Source organism: Accipiter gentilis, chromosome 8 (assembly GCF_929443795.1).
Source record: "Accipiter gentilis chromosome 8, bAccGen1.1, whole genome shotgun sequence".
Classification (NCBI taxonomy): Eukaryota; Metazoa; Chordata; class Aves; order Accipitriformes; family Accipitridae; genus Astur; species Astur gentilis.
This window is the reverse complement of record NC_064887.1, coordinates 20,801,689-20,827,083: the sequence shown is the minus strand read 5'-3', so window position 1 is coordinate 20,827,083 and position 25,395 is coordinate 20,801,689. Positions and strand designations below refer to the sequence as shown.

General features: G+C 41.3%; 1 protein-coding gene across 1 annotated transcript in view; it reads right to left on the bottom strand.

Annotated features, from left to right (window-relative positions):
* Positions 1–25,395, bottom strand: part of RWDD3 (RWD domain containing 3) — a 372,006-nt gene that overhangs the window by 659 nt on the left and 345,952 nt on the right. The gene's annotated exons all lie outside the window — the stretch shown is intronic.

Sequence of the window (25,395 nt, the reverse complement as noted above, 5' to 3'; positions counted from 1 at the left end):
CGTACCAGTTTAAGTTGTCTCACAAGTCTTCTGTAAGACATACAATAATAATTATTTTTAAATGTTTTTTATTGTTGGACGAACTGATTCATTTCAAGTCACAAAGCAGCAGCACGACAGCAGAGGAAGAAAAAGAGGTTTAGGGCTGAGTCCTTAATCTCTCATTGTAACCACAATGGTACCCTCAAAAGTGTAGTACTCACAGTGGGATTCTTTAGTAACAGGACATATCTTTGAATTTCATATCTGCAACAATAAAATACTCCATAAAGAAACAAATTAAAATGCAAATTTTATGGGACTTACAAAAATTGTATTTTGAATTCCCAAGTATTCAAGAATGCATAGATTCTGATCGGCTACAGACTCCTTCCTCTGTGATGGTATTACACTCTATATGCTCAGCTTTCAGTGAAGAATATAATGATCCCAGCTGTTATGGTCAGAAAGATAATTTTTAAACCATTTCACTCCTGCAGGTACAGACAACCTGACATATTAACTGTCTGAGGTGTGTGAGCTGCCTTACTAAACAGAAGCTGAAACATCAGCCTAGTGACACAAGTAACAAGATTTTTAACTGTTTTAGTGACTATCAGAGTGTCTCTAAAAGGTAGGACATAAAATCAAACACCCCAAACCTATTACCATCCTAAAATCGTTGATTACTATCATGCATAGTGTCTATCAAGAGCCAATAATAAGCCACAAGCATTAATCTCTGTTACAGGCTTGTATAAAGTATGACACATTTATAGATTCAGTGCAGATTTGGACATTATCTTACCAAGAAAGCATATCACTTCTCAGTGGTCAATGATTTTTAAGTAGTCTCATTAAGTACAGGGGATTTTGACACCAAGTCTACCAAAGGGAAATAAGCATCTCCGAAAAAGTAGGGGCCCTTAATCATCCAGAAAGAGAACTTGGAAATTGCCTCCTAAATTAGCTAAGAATCAATAATACATGAGGCAAAGCAGAGGGGAGAGAAGATTTGATTTTGAATGACCTGCTGAGCAATCCACCAGACAGAGAAGAGGGAAGAAAAGGAAGCCAGCTGGTGGGTGTCTCAGCTGGTGGCTCTCTGCTGTCCTGCAGCCTGGGGACTGAGGGAGGGCATTTCCTTACAGCATGGATTCATTAGCCACCCACGGCCTATCAGCTGCATATAGAGAAGAGAAGATAAGGACAAGCTATTAAATTTGATTTTCAGATAAATGTACTTCTCTTCCTATATTTGCCATTGTAACTTGGTCTATTTTAGATTTTGTAAAGAAACGCTTCACTTTAACGTGGCTTCAGTTAAGAGTAAGATTTCAAGCTTAGTGGCTAAAATCACACCATTCCATCTCCTTAGCTGTAATGATCCATAAATCCAGGTTACTGGAATGCTTTTGCAGTGCCTACTCTCCATTTCCCTAGGTACTGAAAGGTGAGCTGCACAGTTTAGGAGATGGTGATGCAAGAAGTACTTCTGGATGACCTGCATGAGCCATGCAGGCAGCAGAACATGCAGAAAGGAAAGAGAAGAGTGCTGGAAAAGGACTATGTTCTGCTTTATTCTCTACATTTGCAATTGTCATAGCTTATTAATAAAAGCATGCAGATTTTAATGAAGCTGAAAATGGTGTAGAATTTCCAGCAGAGAAGCACCAGCTCCACAGATCTGGCTGCAGAATTTAAGTTGTTCTTAATTCTGGATACATAGGACCTTTAATAAATGTCACAACATAGTTTGAAGACAGAGAAAGCTGCTCTTATGTCCAGGTTTTTACTTAATTTAAATGTAATTGGACTAGCAGAAATTCTAACATGATTTGTAACTGAAAAACATTATACACTGTTTTAATTCACCCTTCATGAAAATTTTAACAAAAACTAGAAAACGGAACTTCTGAGGAGACCAAGAAGGAAAGTGACTACAGAAGCCCCTCTGTGAAACTGTTACATTTATGCAGTGGGATGTCTGATCAGATAAGAGGGGAAGTTAGGGAACAGAAACTTTCTGTGTTATTTTTCTCTCACAACCTGGTAGACCTGCCAGAAGAAATTCCTGGCAGGTGTAATGCTGACCATAGTGGCAATGCGGCAAGCTTTTAGTTACATACTTATCCCCTGAGTCACACTCTGTGGCAGTCTTTCACATTACTGCCTTGCCCCAGCCTACATCCTTATAAAGAAAGAAGCAGTACTTAAGTATATCATCAATAGTAGCATGACATTAAAAGGGTTGATCCCTGGCTTGTTGTGCACCACCTTCCTCCCAGACCAGCACAGGTCCTTCTTTTCCTCTGAGCACCCTTCATTTAATGTGATATAAAAAGAAGAAAATAGCTTGTATAAATACTGTATCAGAGTTATGAGTGTGCATGGATGAGAACATAAGCAAATATATAAACATTTATTTTGCCTTTTTTTCTATGTACTTTTAAACACATCAGTGCTGATAACTTAGCCAGTGTATTATAAGCAAGGGTCTAGAATACCATTTTTATGTAAGGAAGAAAGACAAGAAAAATATTTTTTCTAAGTCAAAAAGGGCAGTCAGTGACCTGCAAAAAAATTAAAATATTTACAAATAAGCATAGGTCAAGAGTGTATATTACCCATCTTTGCATTAGAGACAGCAGCTGAAGCTGCAGCGACAGTACTGGGGGCAGCCCAGGCTCACAGTCCAGGAGGGATCTTCCCAAAGCCCTTGGCACGGGAAAGAACCAGTCAGGCTTGGAGAGCTGACGTGACTCATCCAGCAAGCAGTAACACAGGTGAGACTGGAGCACAGCTATGGTGACACTCAGTCCAAAGCTCTGAGGAGAAGACAAGTTCCCTGGCTAGGAGTAAACAAGCTACTTAATTAGTATCTGAATACTCCCCAAACAGTGGAGAACCTCCCTGCAGGTTGTGCCTGACCCAGCCCAGGTCTGGGAGACGCTGCCTTCCCTACTGCTGCTGCCCCTGCTCTACAGCCAAGGTTTTACATGTTGACGAGTCTTTATTTTGGGTTTATTTTGATGTTCTGCCAAGAGAGATTCTCATATCTCTCAACAAGCTGGAGCAATGCATATTAAAGCTTTTAAAATGTAGAAAGTGTGATTTACTGGTAGCATATGTCAGGCCATGGCATATTTCTTTAAACATTGTTTATTCCAGCTTCCATAATACATGAAAATAAACAGTGAGCTTTTTTCCCTTTAACCAAATTAAAGGATGGCAAAATTTTAATGGCTGTTGAGATGAGCACTTCATTACCAAACCTCCAGCCAGTTCACTGAGGACATAGTTTTTGTTTGAAAAGGCAGCTTGCTGGAGCTGTGCTGTGATACTTGCTTTGAGAGATCTAGCTTGTAGACGACTGCTCCTTCCTTTAAGTAGCAGTAACTTTTCCATCTGCCTCGAGCAATTCTTTGGGATGTCACACATCAAAACACAGCTTTTCTTCGTTCGTCCTAATAAGTAGCAAAAAGTTCAGAGTTTTTAGGTTCAGAAGCTGATGTAGTCTCGTTTTGACCTTTCTCAACTTGCTGAATGCCTTCCAGTGCTCTGCACTGGAGTGTGGCAAGCACAGCAGAATCCCCATCAATCTCATGAAGAGAAGCAGTACAGCTGAGACACACCACAGTGTAAGAGCATTGCCCTATATATTAAAATCTAATGTTGCAGCCCATTTCCTGCAATGGTAGGTGCCTCAATAGCTGCAGTTAGGCTTGCTGAATATTCACCAGCAGCCCTGTATTCCTCAGCACTGGCAGTTCACTGGCAGCATTTAATACCTTTTAATTAAAAGCGAGCAGTAATAACTATATACCGTAACCAAATGTTATCAATAAAAAATGTTTTATTTTCTTCTTTGGAGTGAGAATGCCATTGCCATCCCTATGACATGAAACATCTTTTCTAACTATTGGTTTCTCTGGTTAGGATGTAGATCTTGCCAGAGTGACACATTGCGTTACACTTCCAAGCCTGCATAGCCAACAGCTCCTTGCTTCCCTGGGGTTAGAAACTTCAACTAATGCTGGGTGCTAAATCTATGTAATAGATCATTGTAATACCTTGTTTTTATTTATAATGCTGCTGTTCTCCTAGCACTTGACAGAGGTATGTATCATTACCATTGTTTGGTAGCCACAGGGGTTGAGACAGGGTAAACTATTGTAACTGGCCCACTGTTACAGCACTGGGATTTGGAGAAATGGAGCTCTTCTCATACCATCTCAAGCTTCTTGGAGTCAAAATCAAAATCAAGACAAAACATGTGTTGTAATTTGAACTCACTGGAAGATTTTTCAGTGGCCTGTCACTTTGAGGGATGAGAAACCTCAGACAGAAGAATTTGAAGTGAGAAGGCAAATGAAAAGTATATGAAGTGAAGCAAAACGTGAGTAACAAACACAAAGTGTCCATAGGTTTACAAATGAGTTAGAAGTCCTCGAAGAAAGGTACTCACATCATCCATTTTAGACAACTTCTGGCATCCAAATTCAGTGCAATGCAGATTGTTTCACCCCTCATCTACTGTTGGCCTCTTATCCAAAGAGTGGAGCACACCCATTCCCTCATCCACCAGGTAAGGAGAAATATTCCCCATTATGGGAAAGGCACATTTGGTCATGTGATAGGACATACATGGAGTCCTAGTTACATGACCAGGCATGCAATCATCAGGCAGTAACACATGACATTCTTGACATGAGCAAAGAGGGCAGCAACTCACAAGCAAGATTAGTTGTTCTGTAAGACCCTGAGGTAGGGTTTTCCCTGCTTTTTAAAAGTTAGGAGCATAAGTTTTCTATACTACCAGGGGATGGTAATGAAAGGGCAATCTAAGTTATACATCTAATGTCAGACACTTCAGTATTAACTACAGAATGCAAAAATACTTCTGTAAAACTCTGACTTGCTGCTTGCTATGTAATCACATCAATCATTTTGATTTACACGCAAGCTGTGTAAGGTTAAGATACGCTTCATCTGCTGCGCACTGGCCATTCAGACAGCAAACATGGGGACGTTTCCACAGTTTCTTACTTTTACGGAATCTCAGCTACAGGCAAAGGAGAGAGAATGTGAATCTCCAGGCTCGCACTGGACTGAGAACTGATCTCAGCCAGGCTCCAGCAGACCAGGCTGCGGTGCCGCTGGGCCGCTCTCATTTGTGTCATGCAGCAAGGAACACGGGGCCTGAAAATGTAGTCCAGGACCAGCCAGGAATAAGACCATGCCGGGTTGACTGAACAGCTGGATGACTTTTGCAGCAGGGGTCAGGTATCACAACCAAAGACTAGTTAGACTATTGCTAAATAGTCAATAAAACACAATTTGCAGTGCAAAGTAGCTGATAGTTGTTACTTCGGAGCTGTATATTGTTGCATGAAGAGAAGCTAAAATTACTCTTTATGATAAAGATAATGGTGTACAGTTTCTAAGTTAGTTATAACAACACCTCAAGCATTTCTACAAAACTTAATTTAATATTCCAACTCATTAAAAATCTTATTATAGAAACCACTTACAGGCTTTATAAACGCGTTTTCTTATTATTAGGGAAGGATCTTAATAAAGAACAATTTGAATGCAAAATGCACATGTAGAGTAGGTTGCTTATAGTAAAACTAGCTAAATGAAATTTGCTGTCAGCAAACCTCCTGACTAGTTTCTTCATCTGAGTTACAAATGGACTATGTTTTTGTGTGCTTAGACCTTTGTCTAAATAGAAAGAGTGCACCAGAGAATTCAAGCAATTGAGGTAATAGTACAAGCATTGGCCATAATCCCCCTCTGAGGACCAAAATATCCCAGAGCAGGCAATGATGAGCATGTGCAGTTGATTATAACAAGTGATGTAACTCACATCCATAGAAATTTCTCTCTCAAGCTATAACAATTCTTTAATACTGAAAATGAGAAACAATATTGAATCTTAGGACAAGGCTCTACTGTAGCTCTGGTTGAAATGAAGTTTTGATCTACTTAGAATGATATTTGTTATGTTTAGCTACTAAATAAGCTGGCATTTTATTATTTTTATTGATTACCATTGTGACATTGTGTGGTGATATACCAGTGAAATTATTCATTAAAAGAATGACCTAAAAGTGAGCATGTTTCATCTACATAACTGATTTTCAAATGAGGCAATAGACTAACAGTGATTAATGGATGATTTATCATCAGAATAGAAACCAATAATGGTTTATATCATCTGTATTCTTCACTGACATTATTTGTAGTTGCTATCCATAGCATGCAAATTTTAGAAGCCTAAAATATTTGAATCTTATATGACATATTTTTATACTTGTGTTTTAAATTTTGTGCACTAATAGGTTCAAGTAGGAAGTATTTTAAAACTTTATAAATAACAAAATGTGTTGTTTGCAATAACACTTAAAATGTTAATCTGGAAATCCCTGTCTGTCCTGTCTTAATGAATTAGTAGTGTTTTCTAGGTACAAAATAAATGCAAAAGATCAGCTTATTATCCCCTAAAACTACTGTGAAGTCATCAGAGAATTAATTTTGTTATTCTGCTGAAGCTGCATGCAATCACCAAGGTTCATACAGGTGAAGTATTATTAAGTTCTGCTTACTGACACAAACCGCAGTATACAAAATAAGAGCTAAGAAGTGCAGGCCACTGAAATTACTCCTACATGCAGTCAGATTGCTTTTTAAAACAAGCTTTTCAGATACTTTGACAGCAGCCCTGCAGATGCAGCTAATCGTCCATTGCTGCTCCCTGGTTTTTCTCGCACCTCTCTCCCGAAGTGCCCCAGCCAGGGCAGTGGAGCCAGCACAGACTCCCTGTAGCCCACAGATATCCCCTGCATGGTGGGATCCACCTTGGTGTTTTACATTTGGTTGTGAACAGGCCATCTGGGCTGCAGAGAGGGAAGGGGAACCTGCTCCATCTCCCATGGCAGCAGGATGGGGTGGGAAAGGATGGGAGGGAGTGGGGAGCCAGGACTGCAGGCCCCAGGGTAGGGCAAGCAGTGAGATATATCATTATTAATACACCGTTGATTATGAAAATACCACACCAGACAGCAAGACCTGCGGAGCCATTCGGGGCAGCGTGATAGGCACCCTTTCCCTAGGCAAACTGGGCAAAGCCAGACCAGGCTGGGCAGGCTGCACTGGTTTTAAACAAACTTTGGAAAGTCAGTATTGTATTTCATACACCTATGTTATTTCATCATCCTCCAGTGCATTTGCTCACAATGCTTTCATTTATCTCAGCAACAGGTCTCACATTTACAAGTTTGGAGGACTTAAAAAAAGCAGGGCTTTTTTGTTCTTTTCAATATCTGTTCCATTGATGCTGCCCTTGTGGGCTTTCTACTGCTGTACCTCACTCCCAATGCAAATGTCATCATCAGGTAAAAATAAACTTTAAGACTACCTAACAAAGTAGCTTTGTTTGCCTTTAGCAATTTAATACAGCTTCAGCATGAAAGTTTGCCCACATGTGGATGAAAAAGCCTCAGCGCATCTGTGTGCACTCCTGAGCTGACTTTTCTCTCCTCTGGGCCCATGGGCTGAACTGATTTAAAGGTGCCTGATCATCTTTTAAGTACATAGCTGCAAAGTTCAGCTGGTGCTTTGTGATTGAATCTTAGCTCAAAAGCCAGAAAGCTGAAGTGGCAGCACTGAGCCTACAACCAAAGTGCCTTTAGCATTTCTTTTGTATGGAGACTGTTGATACAGAGTTCAAGAAAAGCTTGTAGAAAAAAGTAGTTATAATGTAATTATGACCACACTCCTACATTTTTGTAAATGCCTGATATTTAAGCATAATACCAAATATTCACTCATTTCCAGGACTTACGTAAGCCAAAAGCAGATTGAAATGCTGGGTTTTTTTGGAACTGCAGATGTTAGGTTATCTGAGGAAAATGACAGCAGGTTCTGAGGCAGAATGCTGAACTTTTCCACCATATCTGCTGTGCTATCAAATAGGCTGTCATGATCCCGGTTCTTACTGTGATGTGCCAAAAAAACTGGGTTTATATCACTTCTAAGAGTTCCATAACAGGTTGTTATTCACTGCTAATGTATTGTGGTTCATATAAATGCAGAAAGAATCTGTGACAGCTCATAGTGTATCACCCTGTTATTTTTAGTCCATGTACAAAATTTACCTTATTCATTGCTACAGGGGCTCCACAATGGATTCAGGGCTGTGATAGAGGCTCAAATCAAGTTAGAAAAAGACCATTAGCATTACAATCTGTACAAAGTACGAACCAGAAAACTCAGATTCAATTTAGGATACGAGAGTAGGCTGGAGATGCTTCACCTGCTCCTAATAATGTCATGAGTGCTACGCAACCAGATACGTTAGATAAGGATTTCCTGGTTTAATGGTGAGCATAAATAAAGAGGAACAGTGCTCTGATGATGCAAAATTACACAGCTCTGTTGAAATAATGGAGCTACAATGATCTGGCAGAGTGTCTGGAGACAGTTTAAAGATACTGTTTTCATGAAACTTGGCAGGACCACTCAAATCAGTGAGATGAGAAAGAGCTGGCAAATAATCAGAAAACATTTCGCCTGTCAAAATTCAAAGCTTCCATTTCTGGGTTTTCTGAAAAGCAAAGGGTGGGCAGATGGGTTCTGTTTGCTCCTCCTTTAATTCTACCAGTTAGACAGCCAACCAGTGGACTTAGTTACCGCATCGTGACAAGACAGTTAATGTTTTCTTCTTGCATGACACTGGTATATTAAATATTGGGATCAGGTTTTATTTACTGCTCTCACTTTCTGTAATCCAATCAAATGAGTCTTCCCAGCTGCTCTTAAAACAAAGTAAATCATCTTTTCTAAAGAATTTGTAAAAAAATCCTCAGTGTTCATTGTCAGATCTAAGCTAGGAGGTATTTTATGTGACCACAAGCAGATCACTGTCAACAGAGAAATCAAATGTTCATCACAAAATACTTTGAAGCATATTTCAACAGACAGAGGTACATGAACATTACATTTTTTTGAAATGGAGAAATCCTAGCATAAAGTCCTACCATCCAGTCCATGTAGCATATTCCAGGTATGTAGATGAAATGATGTGCTAGAGAAGCTACAATATATAATTAATAATTACCACATTTCCCTCATCCTCAAAATCATGTTCCTTCCCATGAAATCAGACCTATTTCCTGATCAAGCTACTGTTCTGCTTGAAAAAATAAGATGCAAAGTATCATAAACAGTAACAAGTAACTTAAAGTCTTGCTTTGCATATCCATAATGCTCTGGCTCCAAGGATATCAGATCATGCTTCATAAACTTTAATTGAGCTGCCTATATCCCTATGACATAGAAAAAGATTACTTCCTGTGTTTTATAGGTAAATGATACCAAGAGAAACACAGAGGCAAATCCTGCCCTCAAGCAAATGGTCACAGAGAGTGTCCTCATTGCCTTACCATTATGGTGCTACTCTGCAAGCAGTACTCTGAATTTATTTTATAGGTAAAGAACATGAGGAAGATGCTCTAGCTTTCAATACTAAGGAACTGGGCTCTTCTCCAAGGCACCCAGACGAAGCAAAGAGGAGCCTGGTAAAGCAGGAGGCAGAGGTTCTGCAGCTGCGTCCTCTCCTGCACTGCCAGCGGGCAGCACACCCACACAGTTGTGGTACCTGTCCTAGCAACTCTGCAGTCTGAAGGCTAGAAGTTTCTCCGCCTGCTTCTCCATGTGCATTACCAGACAGCATGCTAGTGGCAAAAAATGCACCTCTGGTTTTAAATAACTTAAAAATTCCCATTTCCATATTTTTAAAGTTCTCCCCAATACAAGTGAAATAAAGAATATACATGGAAGCTAATTTGACTGTCTTGAAATTAAGATTTCTGGGGTGAGCCAAAGATTACAGCTTTTCTTTTACATAACTTCACATTTCACACGTCTTAAGTGGTTTCAGAGACTGTACCATAAGCACAGGCAAACGACAAGTTCATGGTTTTCCAATTTTCTAGGTTAACTCATTACTTCCATTGTTCTTATTGTTGTACTTGTTCTCACTGCTCTGCTTTGTGGCACCTCCTGGCGACCTACAGACACCTGCCCCAGAGCCCTCTGTCATTCTGCATGTGCAAAAGTGCAGTAGACACCTAATGTGAAATACAGCCACTGCAAATGGAGAAGTCATTTACATAAAAAAAAGAAGTAGGTAGCACAATTAGCTGCTGACAGAAGCTAACTCTTCAAATCCACGTGAAGTAGAAACCCACTGTAGATAAGTTTAACCACTGGTCTTAGCATGGTTCTCTCAGCGGTCACCCTCCTCTCTGCTGTTCAAGACATCATTATCAACCAAGTCATACTTCCACTTCATAAATACTGCTGTCATTGCTGGGAGGATAAGACAAGGCTGTATATGAAGCAAGATGCCCAAGTCGTCATCTATTATTCAAATTTCAGTACCACAGAAGCTGAGCTGAGCAACGTACAAACAAAAGAATGATCTTGCACCACAGGATGGCATTAAGTGGCCATAAGAAACAAGTAATGGCTTCACTGAGACAACAGCATTGTTCTATTTAAGTCAAAGCATAAGTCTCAAACAGGTGTAATCAAGAGTAATAAGACAAGTGTGAAGAACAGCAGGACACGAAGCATTTTACTGGGGAAAAAAAGGGCATGATTTGATTAGTAGTAATTTTCAAGACAGATGACTGTCAGTGGTTTTAGCTGCCTCTCATAGGAAGGCATTTAAAAATGTTTTTACTAAATTAGCATTGGTTTTGTTTCCTAGTGAGTGCTCTATTTTGTATTTCTGTTTCCAAACGTGTGGGGCAACATCCTTGCTTCTCCAGCAAGTACTTTTGTTTCCTTTTGATTAAGCTACAGAGAAACAAAAGGTCCCGACCTCACCAGGAGAAATCACCTGCCGTTCCTGTTCTGCTCACAACAAAATCATCTCCTGCTCGGGCATTTGTTCCTTAACATAGAAATGACTAATGCAATCATATTATTTTGAGCCTCTCCTTAGAGGTGGCTGCTCCTCACGTTCCTCGCTGTTCCTATCCTGCCAAGCCACCTGTGGTACAGGGGACCAGCAGGCAGAGCGGTGGCAGCGAGCTCGCAGACTGCTCCTTGCTTTCCTGTGGCATCAGCACCTGTTACCAGGGCAGGGTATGTAGGCTATATGTACCAGTTATACGTAGCTCTCTGAAGATGCCGCATCAGGCACGAATAGAATAAATTTCAACAGAAGAGCTGTAAAAAGAGTGTCTACCTTGAGGTTTCAGCCCTTGCCCTACAGTTGGCTTCAGCTGCCAGGCTGCGCAGCTTCACTGGACCACATGTGTCCAAGACCAACCGATCCAGCTCCCCGCAGGATGGGTTGGAGCTGCATCTATGTCAGGACTGAACTGGCCCCTCTGCTCCTCCACTACGAAGAGGAGGCCGGACTCCTCTGCCCCAAGGCATGATTCAGGGCTGGTTACATCGCTGTGGGACCTGCCTCCTCCTGCACGACTGCTACCGGTGGAGGTTTGCCCAGGGCTGCCAGTGCAGGGAGCACCAGCCGGCCCCCCTGCCTTGCCAGGACTTCTGCGAGAGTCACCCTCGTGTCAGTTAAAAGGCCGAACGCTCTCTGTTTACAGTGTTGCTTTTGATTGCATTAATTGCTAGTCTAGGACTGCGTTGAACTGTCTCTCTCTGAACCCTGGAAGTGTTCCCACAACAGAAACAGCAGCAATGTAACACATTTCTGTACAGTACAATTATATCCAGTAGCATCCCCAAATTGCTGTGTGACAACCATAGCCCGGCCCCCCCAGGCAGAGGTGATTCAGAAAAGAGTCCTGAAAGAGCATAAACTTACCGTTATCTCCCCATTCCTAAGGAAGAACTACTTTTGAAACTGGCTTTCTAGGATTCTTGTTCGACTGTTTATTCTGCCATTATTGGAGATCAATACCTCTTCAAAGGGAAGATTTCTATGAATGGCCAGATTAATATTTTAACTCCAAATAAATTACTTGGCATTTCAATTTGTCCTGAATTCTCCAGAATTCCCCAAGGTCACATACTGTCAGGCTGGAGCAGTATTTTTGACTGAATCCATCTGAAAAAGCAGAAGGCAGGGCACCAGGTTAGGTATGGTCTCCAGGTTGCTCCTGTTCATTCAGGCAGAAGGCTTCCTAACCTGGGGAAACAGGCGTTTCTTGTTGCTGCTGATCTCATTTTCTCAGCATGTGCATGATAAGCAGCAAAGCAGATGAACTCTTAAGAAACAAAGATACTTTTTTAATGCAAATGCTGCCAGTAATTCAGAATAAGGGTAAGGAAATATGGAAAATATAGGCTATATAAGCAGAATTGTTCTGACACAAAGAAGCATTTAGCAAGACTTTCCATAAGGCAGCTGCAGCTCTGTGAAGTCAGCAGAATTGTAAAATGACAACATGCAGTGTTTATTGTTTATAATTAGTGATTTATCTCTCCACTTTGACTTCAGTGGCCATATTACTATGTAAGAAACCAGCACAATTATCCTCATTTATAGATATTTTGAAAACTATCTTCTCCTAGAGATTATAATTCAATATGATTTTGTGTGTGCATTATATTTGAAGGTGGTAATATTATGGGTAGGATATATATACAATTTAAAACCAGCAGCCCCTCCCTAAAGGTGTAACTGAACTTTTTATGGAAAGAAAGCTTCTTGTTCTTTATATTTTTAAAGAATAGATTACATAGCTTCTCAATGATGCGAAATGCAGAACTGAGCATGCAACCTTCTGATGGGCTCATCAAGTAGGAGGCCAGGTTAGTCTGGCAGTTAAAGATGACACACCAAGAAACATCTGGACACCTCTGTACCTCTTTTGTAGAGAGAAAGAGCTTAGAAAGTGCTCATGGTTGACTAGAAAAATTGGCATGGTAGAGTGTAACACCATGTAGAGTTGAGATGGTTCAGCCTCAGAGACAGGAGCACAAGGTGTGACACCTCCACATGAGGCAGTCGGTTTCATCCAGAGCTGGGAAGCCCAGCTGTGACACTGCTGCCAGGAAAACACTCAGCAAACCAGTTTTGTTTTATACAAAGTTCTGCTTTTCAGTCTTTCTTCTTTTGTTTCGGAATGCTTCAAAACCTGAAATTTAAAAATTCCCTATGAAATGAAACAGCTGGGAGAAATGCTTTGCACATGAACAAAACATTTCATTTCAATGAAAACAAGGTGTCTTCTGCTTTTGACCTTTCTAGCCTTTCTCTATAGGAAACCATGCCATGCTGAGAAAAGTCACTTCGTAGGTAAAAAATAAAATTAAACAAGTTTTCCTTTGAAATACCAAAACAGGTTGAGGGGTATTTTTTTGATTGTTGTTGTCACCTTTTCAGCCACAAAGAAGGTCAGGTTCTACCCACTAGGAAATCCTTTCTGGTTTGCTGACAAGTCGGGCTGGGACTGGGAGGCTGTGCTGGCCGGATACCCCAGTACCAGCAGTGGGAATTGCTCCCACGCACTGTGCCGAGCCTCTGCAGTTGGCGCCGAATGCCACAAAATGGTTGGGCTCCTTTTGGACACCGATTCCTGTGCTTAGTTAGAAAACATCTGAGATGGTGTGTGATGAAAGGCCACCATCTTGTGACAGATAGATCATTATTGCAGCCGCTAATTACCCTTTGCTGGTTCCTGGACAATGAGATTAGCATCAGTGAGGCTGGGGAAATCTGTCAGGAACAAAAAGGGACACAAAAGACAAACAACAGGAATTAAATCCCTTGGTTAAACAGAGCAGTGAGACACTCTTCCTGAGGCAGGCTGAAGTCAGGATGCTTCCTCTGCCTCGCTGCCGTGGGCAGAGATGGGGAGGAAAGATATCGACAAATAACAGCTCCTTTGGCACTGGGAATAGTGCCAACTTAAATAGCCCCTGTTAGTCTGGACTGAGCTGCGTGTGCTGTATGCTGACCACAGGCATGACTTGGTGACAGCCCAGCAACTTTGCTTGGGACAGACCTTCACTGGAGCGACACTGAAATAACCAGCCTGGTATCTGGGGATTAGCGTATCACACTCAACAATCTCTCTCAGGCTGCTGAAGCTAGAAGAATTTGAGAATATATGCTTAAAGATAATGATATGCCTACAAATTCAGGTCTTAAGACAGAAAAATGGGGTGACATTTTTAGAAGCACTCGGCAGTGATAAACTTCGCTTGTATTGAGGTCAATGGGATTTCTTTCTACATGTCTTAAGTGGGAACTAAATTAGGTCAGTGCCAAAGTGCTTTTGTAAATCAGACCTGTGTGGTAAGCAAGCAGGTACGGTGTGTTTCTTGCCTTTAATGACAGCTTAGGGGCTTCTCCTCTGATGCAATGCAGCATGAAGTCCCTCTTGATCGCAAAGAAGCTATTGTTTATGTCTAAAAACCCAAGGTAATTTTGTATATGAGTGGGGGGGGGGGGGGGGAAGCAGCATTTGAAGTGTTCTTAATAGGTTACAAAATGACATATTTGAAATTTTAAGAAAAGACGGAATGTATCTGTTTCAGTCTCTTCTTTAGAAATTCCCTGCCCAATTAGGAAAAAAGTGCACCTGTGCTAAGAACAAGAATGAAACAGCCATCTTTCAGGAAAGCAGTCCATTTGCAGTGGAGAATTATTAACCGCTAAAAAGTCAAGAAGGTTCGGAATAGAAGAGCTTCCAAATCCTTACCCCTAGCAATAATGTCCCAGTAACACTACACCAGAGTAATGGAGAGGAAATGAGAAAAATCCTTGAAAAAAAAAAAGGATGACTTATGAAAAGATTAGACACACAAGTGTGTGTTGAATATGCATGCACAATTGCATGCTTAATTTGCACACCCAATTATTGCCATTGTGCATAAAATTGAATAATTACCCATGAAAATAACTGATTATGGTTATTTACTTCTATAATTACTTGATTTGCACATACAATCATGGTAATTAGGCACACAAATTAGTCATCCCACAATTGCATGCCTAACCTTATTAAGAATCAGAATCAATGCATTTATTTTAAATTGCCTTTGTCCAATTCTGTTGTACTATGATTTTTGTTATAGCTGCGTTTGGAAGTGATGTATGTAGCGAGGACTGGCTTCCCGCGTGCCTCTGTCCTGGTACTACCCTTCAGGCATCAGCAGAGCCCACAGAATGCCCCCATGGCACAACACTTGGCTGATACACAAACAGTGAAGGAAATGCCTTAAAAAGGGAAAGACTCAGTCAAAATGTGACAAGAATTTGGGAACAGCACACAGTTTTCAAGTAGTTACTTGAAATACCCGTCTCAAGCATTTGTGGGGAGGAAATGGGAAGTAATAGAGAGGAAACAATATTTTAATGATGCTTTTCAGAGTTAAAACTTTAAAAATTGTTAAGTAATCAGTAAGCATAATGTTTCTGAACATCCAGAGAACTATTACTTTCATTTTATAGGCAAAGCCAGTTAAGAATGGAGATGTTAAATGCCCAACTTGTGTCCGTTGTCTGCTGCACTTCCAGAAATAAAATCCAATTTCATCTCCCAGATTTGTGATTTCACTTATTAGTATAAATGTCTTCCTCTTGTAGATGTCCTGTCTCCAGGTGCAGTAGGTGAGGATACCTTTATTAACTTTCCTATAAATCACATTTTGCTAGGAAACATAATAAAAGCCCGGGGAATTAGTCAATAAAATAGTGCTGCTTCTCTATCACTTAATAAATGCCGGGATCCTGCAGTTGGAACTTGGTATGCTCTCTAATTAAAAAGAACAAATATGAGAAAAAGACTGGCAACTTGAAGTATTGAGCTGTTTCATGTTTGTTATTGGAGCCTTCTTTAGTACAATTTTCTAATAATTGGACCAGATGGACAGGAAGAAAAAATTAGCATGACAGTTTGAACTGAGTCTATTACTAGATAGAAAGGATCATACATGACAGATCTGTGAATTTCCCTACATAAATCACTAAAAGTCCTACTGCGTCTGTGCATATAATCTGTATTTTTTTCCCCTACCAGTTTTGAGTTAATGCCAAGGTAGTTAATGCTGGAAGAAATATAGGGGTTAAAACATTTTGTCCTGAATGTATCTTTTTTCTGTTGTTGTTAATTATGTTCCTTAATTTAGTTCTTCCTTAATGCACTTTAGAATGAATTGTATTTCTTGTAATTGCTTTATTATTACTTGACATTAGACCTTATGTTAAGCAATCAAAATGGTATGGCAGGATAAAAAGGAAGGAAGATGATAAAGATACAGTGAAGATGAGTTTCCATCTTTAAAGCAATCACATAGTCCCTGACTGCCAGAAACGTTATACGATTAACATTACACTTTCTCTAGATTACATCCTATCAAAGAAAAGAAGAAAGAAAGAAATCCCTGAGTGAGAAGCTATTTGGTTTCTGTTAGCTTGCGACAAAGTAATCGCAGGTGGGATCTGTTGTCAGCCTGGCCCTTCTCTGCTGCTTTGCAATGAAACCCACCGCATTTGGGGAGGCACAGCCCCAGGCCGGGAGAGGCACGTGGTAATGCAAAAGCCATGTGCTTCTGCATGTGCACGTGCACGTTCAAAATGCCCTCAGAAACCAGTTGCAAAAATGCCCTAATAAAACTGGTTAATGCCATGATACAAGAGCTCTCTCCAAATCCCTTAAAATATTAGGTGTCAAAATATCCCGGCAAAATATAGTACCTTTGCAACACTGGCCCGTTAGTATTTTATAGGCAGTAAGAACCTTAAGACTGCCCTATCTTAAATCCTAGGGAAAGCCATTTAATAGAAATAACTCAAGACTTCCAAAGTAAATGTTAACCCCTCTTGCTAGTTTAATTCTTTCACAAGACTATTTTCATAAATCACAAGTAAATGATGGTTTATAATGTAATTGCAACCAGTCTGAAGTTAAGACATGAAAGACAAACCCAGCCCTGAGAAGTGTTTTAACTTTAAACCATTCAATCTGCAGCGCGTGGTCCTGCTGTAGCCTGACAGCATACTGATTTGATGTGCTGATCAAGTGCTAGTCCCATGCAGAAAAAAAATTATTTATTTACATGCATAAGGCTACTTTAAAAAAAATAATCTGTATATTTCATGCTGCTAAGGGGGTATTTGTTTAGTTGATGTAATATTTTCCATAATGATTTCTGATTACCAAAATGCACAGTACAAATGGTAATCAGGGCCCCTTTCAAAGCAAATGCTGCTGCTGAGTACCTCCTATGAGTTTAATCACAGTGTGCAATTCACACCGTAATGTGTTATAATTGCCCCCTACAAAGTTGGTCCTGTTTCATTTTAATATCACTGGACTAACTATTGAAACTCAACATGGGTTCCTTGAATGCTGCATTCTTCATTGAGAATTTTACATATGTAATTAATCTCAAATAAGGGTACCATAAAAAAGGTGAGGATTTTTTAAGAAATGCCTTGGGTTTTAATAGCTGTAAAATCAGTAGTGATACTTTGAAAAGTTCACCCTGTTGGACACTGTACTCTGAGATCCAGTCTGATTGCTATTTCCTTCAGATAATTTTACCTATTTTTTTGGCAAGGGAAAGGTACATACCAATGCAGTAGAAAGCTTTGTATTTTGTTGTTGTCTAACATCAGGCAATTTATCCTCATTTTCATGCACCTACAGATATCACTCACACTGAGATGAGATGATAACTCTTCTTTTACTGTCATGGTTTAACCCCAGCTGGCAACTAAGCCCCACACAGTTGCTCACCCACTCCCCATCGGTGGGATGGGGGAGAGAATCGGAAGGGTAAAAGTGAGAAAATTTGTGGATTGAGATAAAGACAGTGTAATAGGTAAAGCAAAAGCTGCGCACACAAGAAAACAAAACAAGGAATTCATCCACCACTTCCCGTTGGCAGGCAGGTGTTCGGCCGCCTCCAGGAAAGCAGGGCTCCATCACGCTAAGTAATGGTTACTTGGGAAGACGGATGCCATAACTCCAAACGTCCCCCCCCTCCCCCCACTTCCTTCTTCTTCCCCCCGCTGTATGTGCTGAGCATGACGTCACATGGTCCGGAATATCCCTTTGGTCAGTTGGGATCAGCTGTCCCAGCTGTGTCCACCCCCAGCTTCTTGTGCCCCCCCAGCCTGCTCGCTGGGGACGGGGCGGGGGGAGAAGCAGAAAAGGCCCTGATCTGTGCGAGCACTGCTCAGCAGTAACGAAAACATCCCTGGGTTATCAACACGGTTCTCAGCACAAATCCCCATACCTAAAACACAGCCCCATACCAGCTACTATGAAGAAAATTAACTCTATCCCAGCCAAAACCAGCACAGTTACTTTTTAAAAGAACTGTTGAAAGTATCCAGGGATATAAGCTGCAGAAGAACATAATGCTGCACAGTATTTTGAGCCAAAGATCTGAAAGAGCAGCTGAAGACGGAGCATGCAACTCACCTGCTGTCAAAGTCTATGCAATCCACCTCTAATTTTTATAGCAAATAGTGTTATTTGCATGGTCACCCACCTAATGAAATTATTCATTATGAAGAGCTTTATGGCTACTTTTTTTGACTTAATTGTGAGCCAGTCTTTGGCTTTTCCTAGTTAATGTGTGTGCTATTCAGAATACTTGAGCATTTCTCCAATGGTTCCCATTGGCCACAGTGCCTGATCATCTGCCTGCTTTGCCTGTCCGCGACACAAGACACATTTGGGGTCACCCAGCCCTGCTGCAGCGAGGGGAGCCCCACTTTGTCACAGCCCACGGGGAGACCCTCCCCAGAGCCAATTCCTCCAGGGCCTGTCATGGGGAGGTGCCACTGGGTTTAGCGAGAGCACTGGGTGGAGGATGGGTCAAAACCGACTTAACCTTCCCGGCTGTTTGCGACCGACGTTTTCGCTTTTCCTTCTGCCGGTGAGTGAAGGTTTTAACTTGAGAAAAAGCAAATGACAGAGCATCCTCATCAAGACAGGTCACCGGAGCACAAAACACTGCCTATTTAACCAGCTCCGTGACTGAAACCCAGCATAAGGCATTGCATCAGCCTTCCATCGGCTGCCAGTTCAGCTCAGGCGGTCAAAGGCACCACGAGGCACAGGTCACCAGTGCTGGAAACGCCTCTTGCCCTGCTGACACCAGGCCTGCTACGAGTGATACAATCACTTTAATTACACTGATTGCATCAGTCAGAGCTGCTGGTGAAATTACTGGGGGGAGCTGTGGCCTGGGACTGAAACATTTTTTAATAAAACTGATGAACTGTTCCCTTACTTTACGCCTGTCCCTGACCTCCCAAAGGGAATTATCCCCACACCGCCTTCTTTCACAGCAGACATGCTGCCGAGCCAGGAGCTCCCACCTACTCATTAACTGCAGCTCCTGTTGCTCCCCTAACAAGCGCTCGCTCAGGAGCCCCACCAGCCCCCAGCTGCTCACCGCTACCAAGCATCCCACGCCGGGCATGAACTCAGAGCGTTTCCAGCCTCTCTTGGCTTATGGAACCAGAACTTGGTCCCTTTTTCTTGAATGCAGCACACAAGGGTAACCTAGCATGTGCAGAGAGAAGAGGCATAAAAAACCCCCAGACAACTTGTTTGGCTGCAGTGCCTAGAGTGATGGCTAGAAGGGATAGCATGTGGGAAGCACAGACGTTACTTTCTGCTTGCCTGTCTACTACCTCCATTGTTTCCTGAAACCTAAAAAACCTCATCATCAGTCTTTTCTTTGAGCCTTTATTGTTCAGCTTCTAAGAAGCAGAATGACCAGACAGTGATGACTGATGGTACCTGAAAGCGGGCTGACCCCAAAGTCAGTCTGGGAGTTGTGACACAAGTCCTTGCTACTTGCCCTGCCCCTCACGTGATGTTTTCCTTCTTTCAGCTTATATCTCCTCTCTTCTCTTTCTGTCCTTTTTTGCAACATCTCCTTATCTCCTTGCCCTGCAACACTGAGCAACCAGTTAGAAGCAATAAACTCAACAGTCCAACACTAATACATCTTTCCTGGGTCTTACACTAGTGCTAAAATTGTGTGCAGTATCTGGCCTTTTTTCTTTCTTTCTTTCTTTCTTTCTTTATTTATTTATTTATTTTCCCCTACCAGATTTATCCCAGAGGCAGCAAATTCCTTCTAATATTTTTCCATTTCCTCCCTGTCTTCATTCTGGACTTTTGTTGTATAAAAAGGAAAAAAAAACCCAACCAACCAACCAAAAACCCCCAGAACTTGTGCAACAAAACCTCCTGTTCCAAACCATTTCAATCACCTAATGCTATCTTGAGAAGCATTTGTTAATGTCAAACCCAACCAAAAATATTCTATGCAGCTCAGTGAATAGCAAACAAGATAGCCATTTATTTTAAAAGTTAAAAAATAATCTGATATGTAAAATACTGTGTGCTTTTCTAACCTTTTACAGGAGATTAAAATAATAGCATTTATCAAAAAAGGAGATGCAGCACTGATAAAGCACAGAGCTGCCCTTGACTGTCTCATGTTGTACCATTAATAGTTATCAGGGTTTTATCCTAGGCTGAACCCCAGCCCTTCATTGTACCAGCACGCCATGCTCCACCCTGGTGTAAAATGCAGAATTTAGACTTTTCCTTCTTTTGTGAAAGCAGCTTCAATGTTTCAGGTGTGCTCAGGGTGTAAGGGGGCTGCAACGGACTGGGCAGTGCACTGTACACATGCAAGGAAAGTGCGTAAAGAGGATGTTTATGTGAGCATTGACTCAGAGATCTTTCATTCCTGAAGCCTCTAATAACCTGGAACCACACACAAACACACCAGTTTTCTATTTTAAGAAAGCATTAATTCAATATGTAACTCCTCAAATTTCAGACCCAAGGACTATTTCAAATGTGAGCTTCATAACAGATCTTCCAAATCTATTACAACCATTGTCAGGGAGCATTCATGTTTTCAGAAGTAATTAAGGCAGAAATTCTTGGGTATATCTTGCCAAGGTCCTCTGAAGATTATTCCCTGAGCTGCATTGTTTGAGAGGGGGGAAAAAAAAACAGGAGAAAAAAAAAAAAAGCAATGTGAATTGTAATTACTCAAAAGCAGTGCAGAATAAAGCTACAGTAAATTCCTTCACAGTTGAACTCAACTGTTTAACACATGAAAACTCTAATTGACAATTCTGTACCAAAGTGTAAATTTGTCAGGGAAGGATGCGCAACAAGTGTTTTGGGCTTTGTTTCTTTTTCTCCTTGTACATCATAGTGAGTGCTGTTGTGATTTGGATCTATTACTTCTGAATATTGCATGAAGCTGACAAGCACTTGTCATTTAAAGACCACATGGAGGCATTTAGTTTTCCATTTAGACATAATAACACATTATGCAAATAAGCTTGCCAAGGAAAGCTGGAGGCTTACATGAAATAAACTGTCAAACACCAGTTGCTAATAAATGAACATTTCTTTATAGATTGTCTTAATTTGGGCAACTGGAAAATAAGTGTGGCTGTGCGGATAGACAATCTTTCAATATGAAATTCTGTGCATCGTGCAGAGCAGAAATCTTCCCAGAAAATTAATGTTCCTTGCCTTGACGATGTTAAACAAACACGGGGAACTTTAAGCAACCCTGTAAAATATTTACACTACATTGCACAAAACAAGAAAGGTTTTGGAATCAGCTCCCTGCGTTGCGTTGCAGGTGCCAACGGCCGCGTTGCCGTGCCCGGGGTGAGAGCGGGGTGCCTCCCGCCGGCGCTTGCCCCGCGGCCGCCTGGCACTTCCCTGGGCTGCTGGCACTGCCTGGCAGCATCCTCCTGCTTTGCCCCAAAGGGAGCCCTGGCAGCCCCGTGGCACTGCCAGGGGCTGGTGCGCTGCGTTTCAAGCAGGCACGGCTTCCCTGCCATGCACAGAATTGAAGAGTGCTTGCAAGGAGACCGCAGGCTAACTTGGTAATGGGGGAGGAAAGTAGAGTATCTAAAATAAACAAACCGAAACACGGGCAGCTCGGATCAGTAATGGTCCCAGTCTTTCGTATGCAGGTAACTGGGGAAGCAGACAGCTCAGAGATGCTTCCATGCACATTCACCAAAATTAACACAGGCAGACCCCTTAAAACAACTCTCATCAACAAAGAGACCACTATGGCAGCAAAACCAAATTAATATGTAAAAACTAGAGGTTACCAGGGTCAAATGAGGGGTCTTGTTCGAGTGAACCATTTCCCCTTGGCCTGATAACGTAATATTAGAAGTTGTGTATTTCTTTACTGCGGTGGGAGAAGGGCTCTAGCTTTGAGCTCTTCTGTGCCACGTTGAAATATTCCGTCATTCAAGGAGGAAAAGGAGTCTCTGAATGCCAGAGCCTGCTGGGGAAGGATATGCCAGGTGGAAAGGGTCACCTGCCCCGTCTGCTCTCTAATCAGAACATGCTAAGAGAAGGTCTCAAAATGGAGTGGTAAAACACCAACCAACCACCAGACAAACCAAAATACTTCAGTGATCATGCTCTACTTGTGCAAATTAAAAGCTTAATGAAGGATATTGATTTACCAATTTACTCTGTGTAAAAATAGCCTAACTGCTCTGCATCTTTAATAATGCTTTGAAGGGAAATTCAAGCCAATGTGTAATTCCAGTGGTTAATTTACTGTGTCGTTCCTTGTTTCTATTTTTTAATAACATGAGTAACATATAGTTTTTTCTAAATTGGCACCTTTTCATCCTTGAGGAAACTATACCCTAAAGTAATATTCCGTCAGAAATCCGCTCTTAATTGGGCTAATCAAGTAGTATTTCCACTTTAGGAAGGAAGGATTATAGTCTCATTTACTGAGAAGTTCATATGACAGTTGCAGACATTTATATTTGAGTAGCTGGTTTGGGATCTGTCCAAATCTTTCTTTTTTTGCTTCTTTTTAATTAATATTTCAGGCATACAGGATAGTTTCTTCTTTTTTGGAAACTGAATTGAAGGATTTGATTTGTACTGGGCGTTTTGCCATTGGCGGGGGGGGGGGGGGGGGGGGGTGGGGATCAAAAACCTAAGAAGGAATTAATGAAGTTTTGCTTTGTAAGTAACCCAAAGTTTTTCACATAAAAGGGAAACTTTACCTGATGAAACTATACAGCATGACTGAGGGGACAACTGACTCGCCGGTTATTTTAAGACAAAGTAAAATTAGGAAGCTGATGCTTCGTGCGATTTGAGCAACCCTCCCTAAATGACCAAAAGAAGCTATATTCAGTCTCATTTGAAACTGAAAATTTATATGTAATTTAAGAGCTTTTGCAAAACTTCCTGACAGCTCAAAACGTCCCCGTCTTTCAACAGTCTGTGCAAACCTCGCTGTACCTTCACTCTCCACAGAGCTGTAAGATTTAAATTTGGTTTTTAATAAAGCCTTTCAACTGCTCGTGGGTGGAACAAGTGCAAAGCAGCATCCTGGTTTTATTCAGAATTTATCACTGCAGTGTGAGAATGAGGAGGCACCTGGTGGAACATGAAGAAGATTCATTTACAAGAGGTGAAAGAAAGCACTTCTTTACGCAGTGAGCAGCAAACTTCTGGAAGCTGCTGCCACAGGAGCCTGGAGAAGGACCATGTCAGCAGATGCAAGAAGTGTTCAAACAAGTTCATGGACAGCAAGGTCCATAAACAGTTATATCAGAACCTAGACAGAAGATCATAGCTCACAGGGAGTGCAGGTAACCAGAGACGTAACCAAACTGCCAAATGGAGTGATGAGCTTTCCACCCTCCTCCTTTGAATCCCAAGGTTTACTAGCAGGTGTTGCAAAGGGTCTTGCTTATACATCTATATGCATGGCCTGGAGTGCCAGCATACAGGAGTGGCAGCAGCATCTGACCAAGCACAAAGCAGAAAACATTGAAAACAAAGAAACTTGTGAGAAAAGCACACAGTGCTGGTGGGGTTAGGAGTGAAAACAAAACCTAAACCCAAAGTAAACCCCCTTTCCTAACATGTATTCCCCTGTTCATTTTATTCATGTGACAGCTGATTTCAGACAACTACCAACAGCTCTACTAACCCTAATCCTCTGCATTGTGTAAATACAGCAGCATTGCCACAGGCTTCTATGCAGCGCAACGCTAATGTTATAAACTCTGATCAATTAACAGAAAGAGGATCCTAATAGTGGGCATGTTTTGGTATAGTCTTAGCACTACTGAACAAAATTGCTTTTGAATTTGGGAATTAGCTGATGCAATGTGGTAAAAAACAGAACTACTGACTCTCAATGGGATCAGACAAGGGCATCAGGATAGAATTTTATTAGATTATTATTTCCTTGCTCTCCTCTTGACACAGTCAATCTTTCTTGCAGGGTTTATATTAATAAGTAATTACCTATGGCAAGAGACAGAGATGCACAAAAAAGCCATACAAGTGCTCTCATACAGCTGGCAGCCTTTTAAAAAACAAAGATGGAATTGAAAAGTTTCACTAATCCAAGCCTTGTCATCTACAATGCTGTTGAAATAACCCCCTAAAGCACTGTTGAAAGGCACAAGAGCAGCACATCAAGCAAGAATTGGTCGACTTCTAGATGATACTGTCTCGACCATGAGGGCATCTCTTTGTAGCAAAGATTAAAGGGAAAGTGCCTTTTCCTGAATGCTGTTGTCTTATACAACTACCATTCAGCAATTTGACTTTCTTTTTGTGGTTGAGAATGTATTATTAATGTGCAGTCCTTTAAAGAACGTGCTAAATTCCTCCTGCGTTTAGCAGTTACAAAACATACAGAGGAAAAAAAACAAAAACCAAACCCGCCAGTGGTTTTCACAGTCTAAACAATAACAAAGTGCCTCCAGGATTCATTTTAATGAGAAATGCCAGCGTTGCACTGCGGAAGTCTTGAGATGGGCAATGCACACCAGCAGATTAATTATCATTTAGGAGGCAGGAACTATGTGGATTTTATAACACTGCTTGTAGAAAATAAATATTCTGTTAATCACTGCAAGAGTTGTATTTCCTCAAAGGTACCATTAACCTATAAATATATGTGCCACATACATTTAGAAGGAATAGGAAATGAAAGAGCCCTTCCTCTCTCCCCTCTCCAAAACTACAAGCTAAAAAGATTTTCTTCCCTTATAGCTAGCAGTGGCTTTTTGATTTCTATTTTGGGTTGCGTATTTTTTTAGGTTGAGATTAGTATAAGTTTTTCTGAGCTTAACAGAGACTTCAGCAGGCATGCAGCTTGACACCCACTAGTCTTGCGCATGTCTGTGGGACAGATTTATCACCGTTGGCATGCCATGTAAACGATGGCTTCAATCCCTGCCGGAAGAGTCATTGACTTTCATGAAGGTTTTATGGATCACCAAGTCCAGGGGCGTCTCCTGATATCTTTTCTGGACTTCTGGATGACATTTGCAAGGCAAAGCCCTCTCTCTGCCCTCACGCAGAAATTCTCTGCTGGAGAAGGCACTTCCCTGCCTCC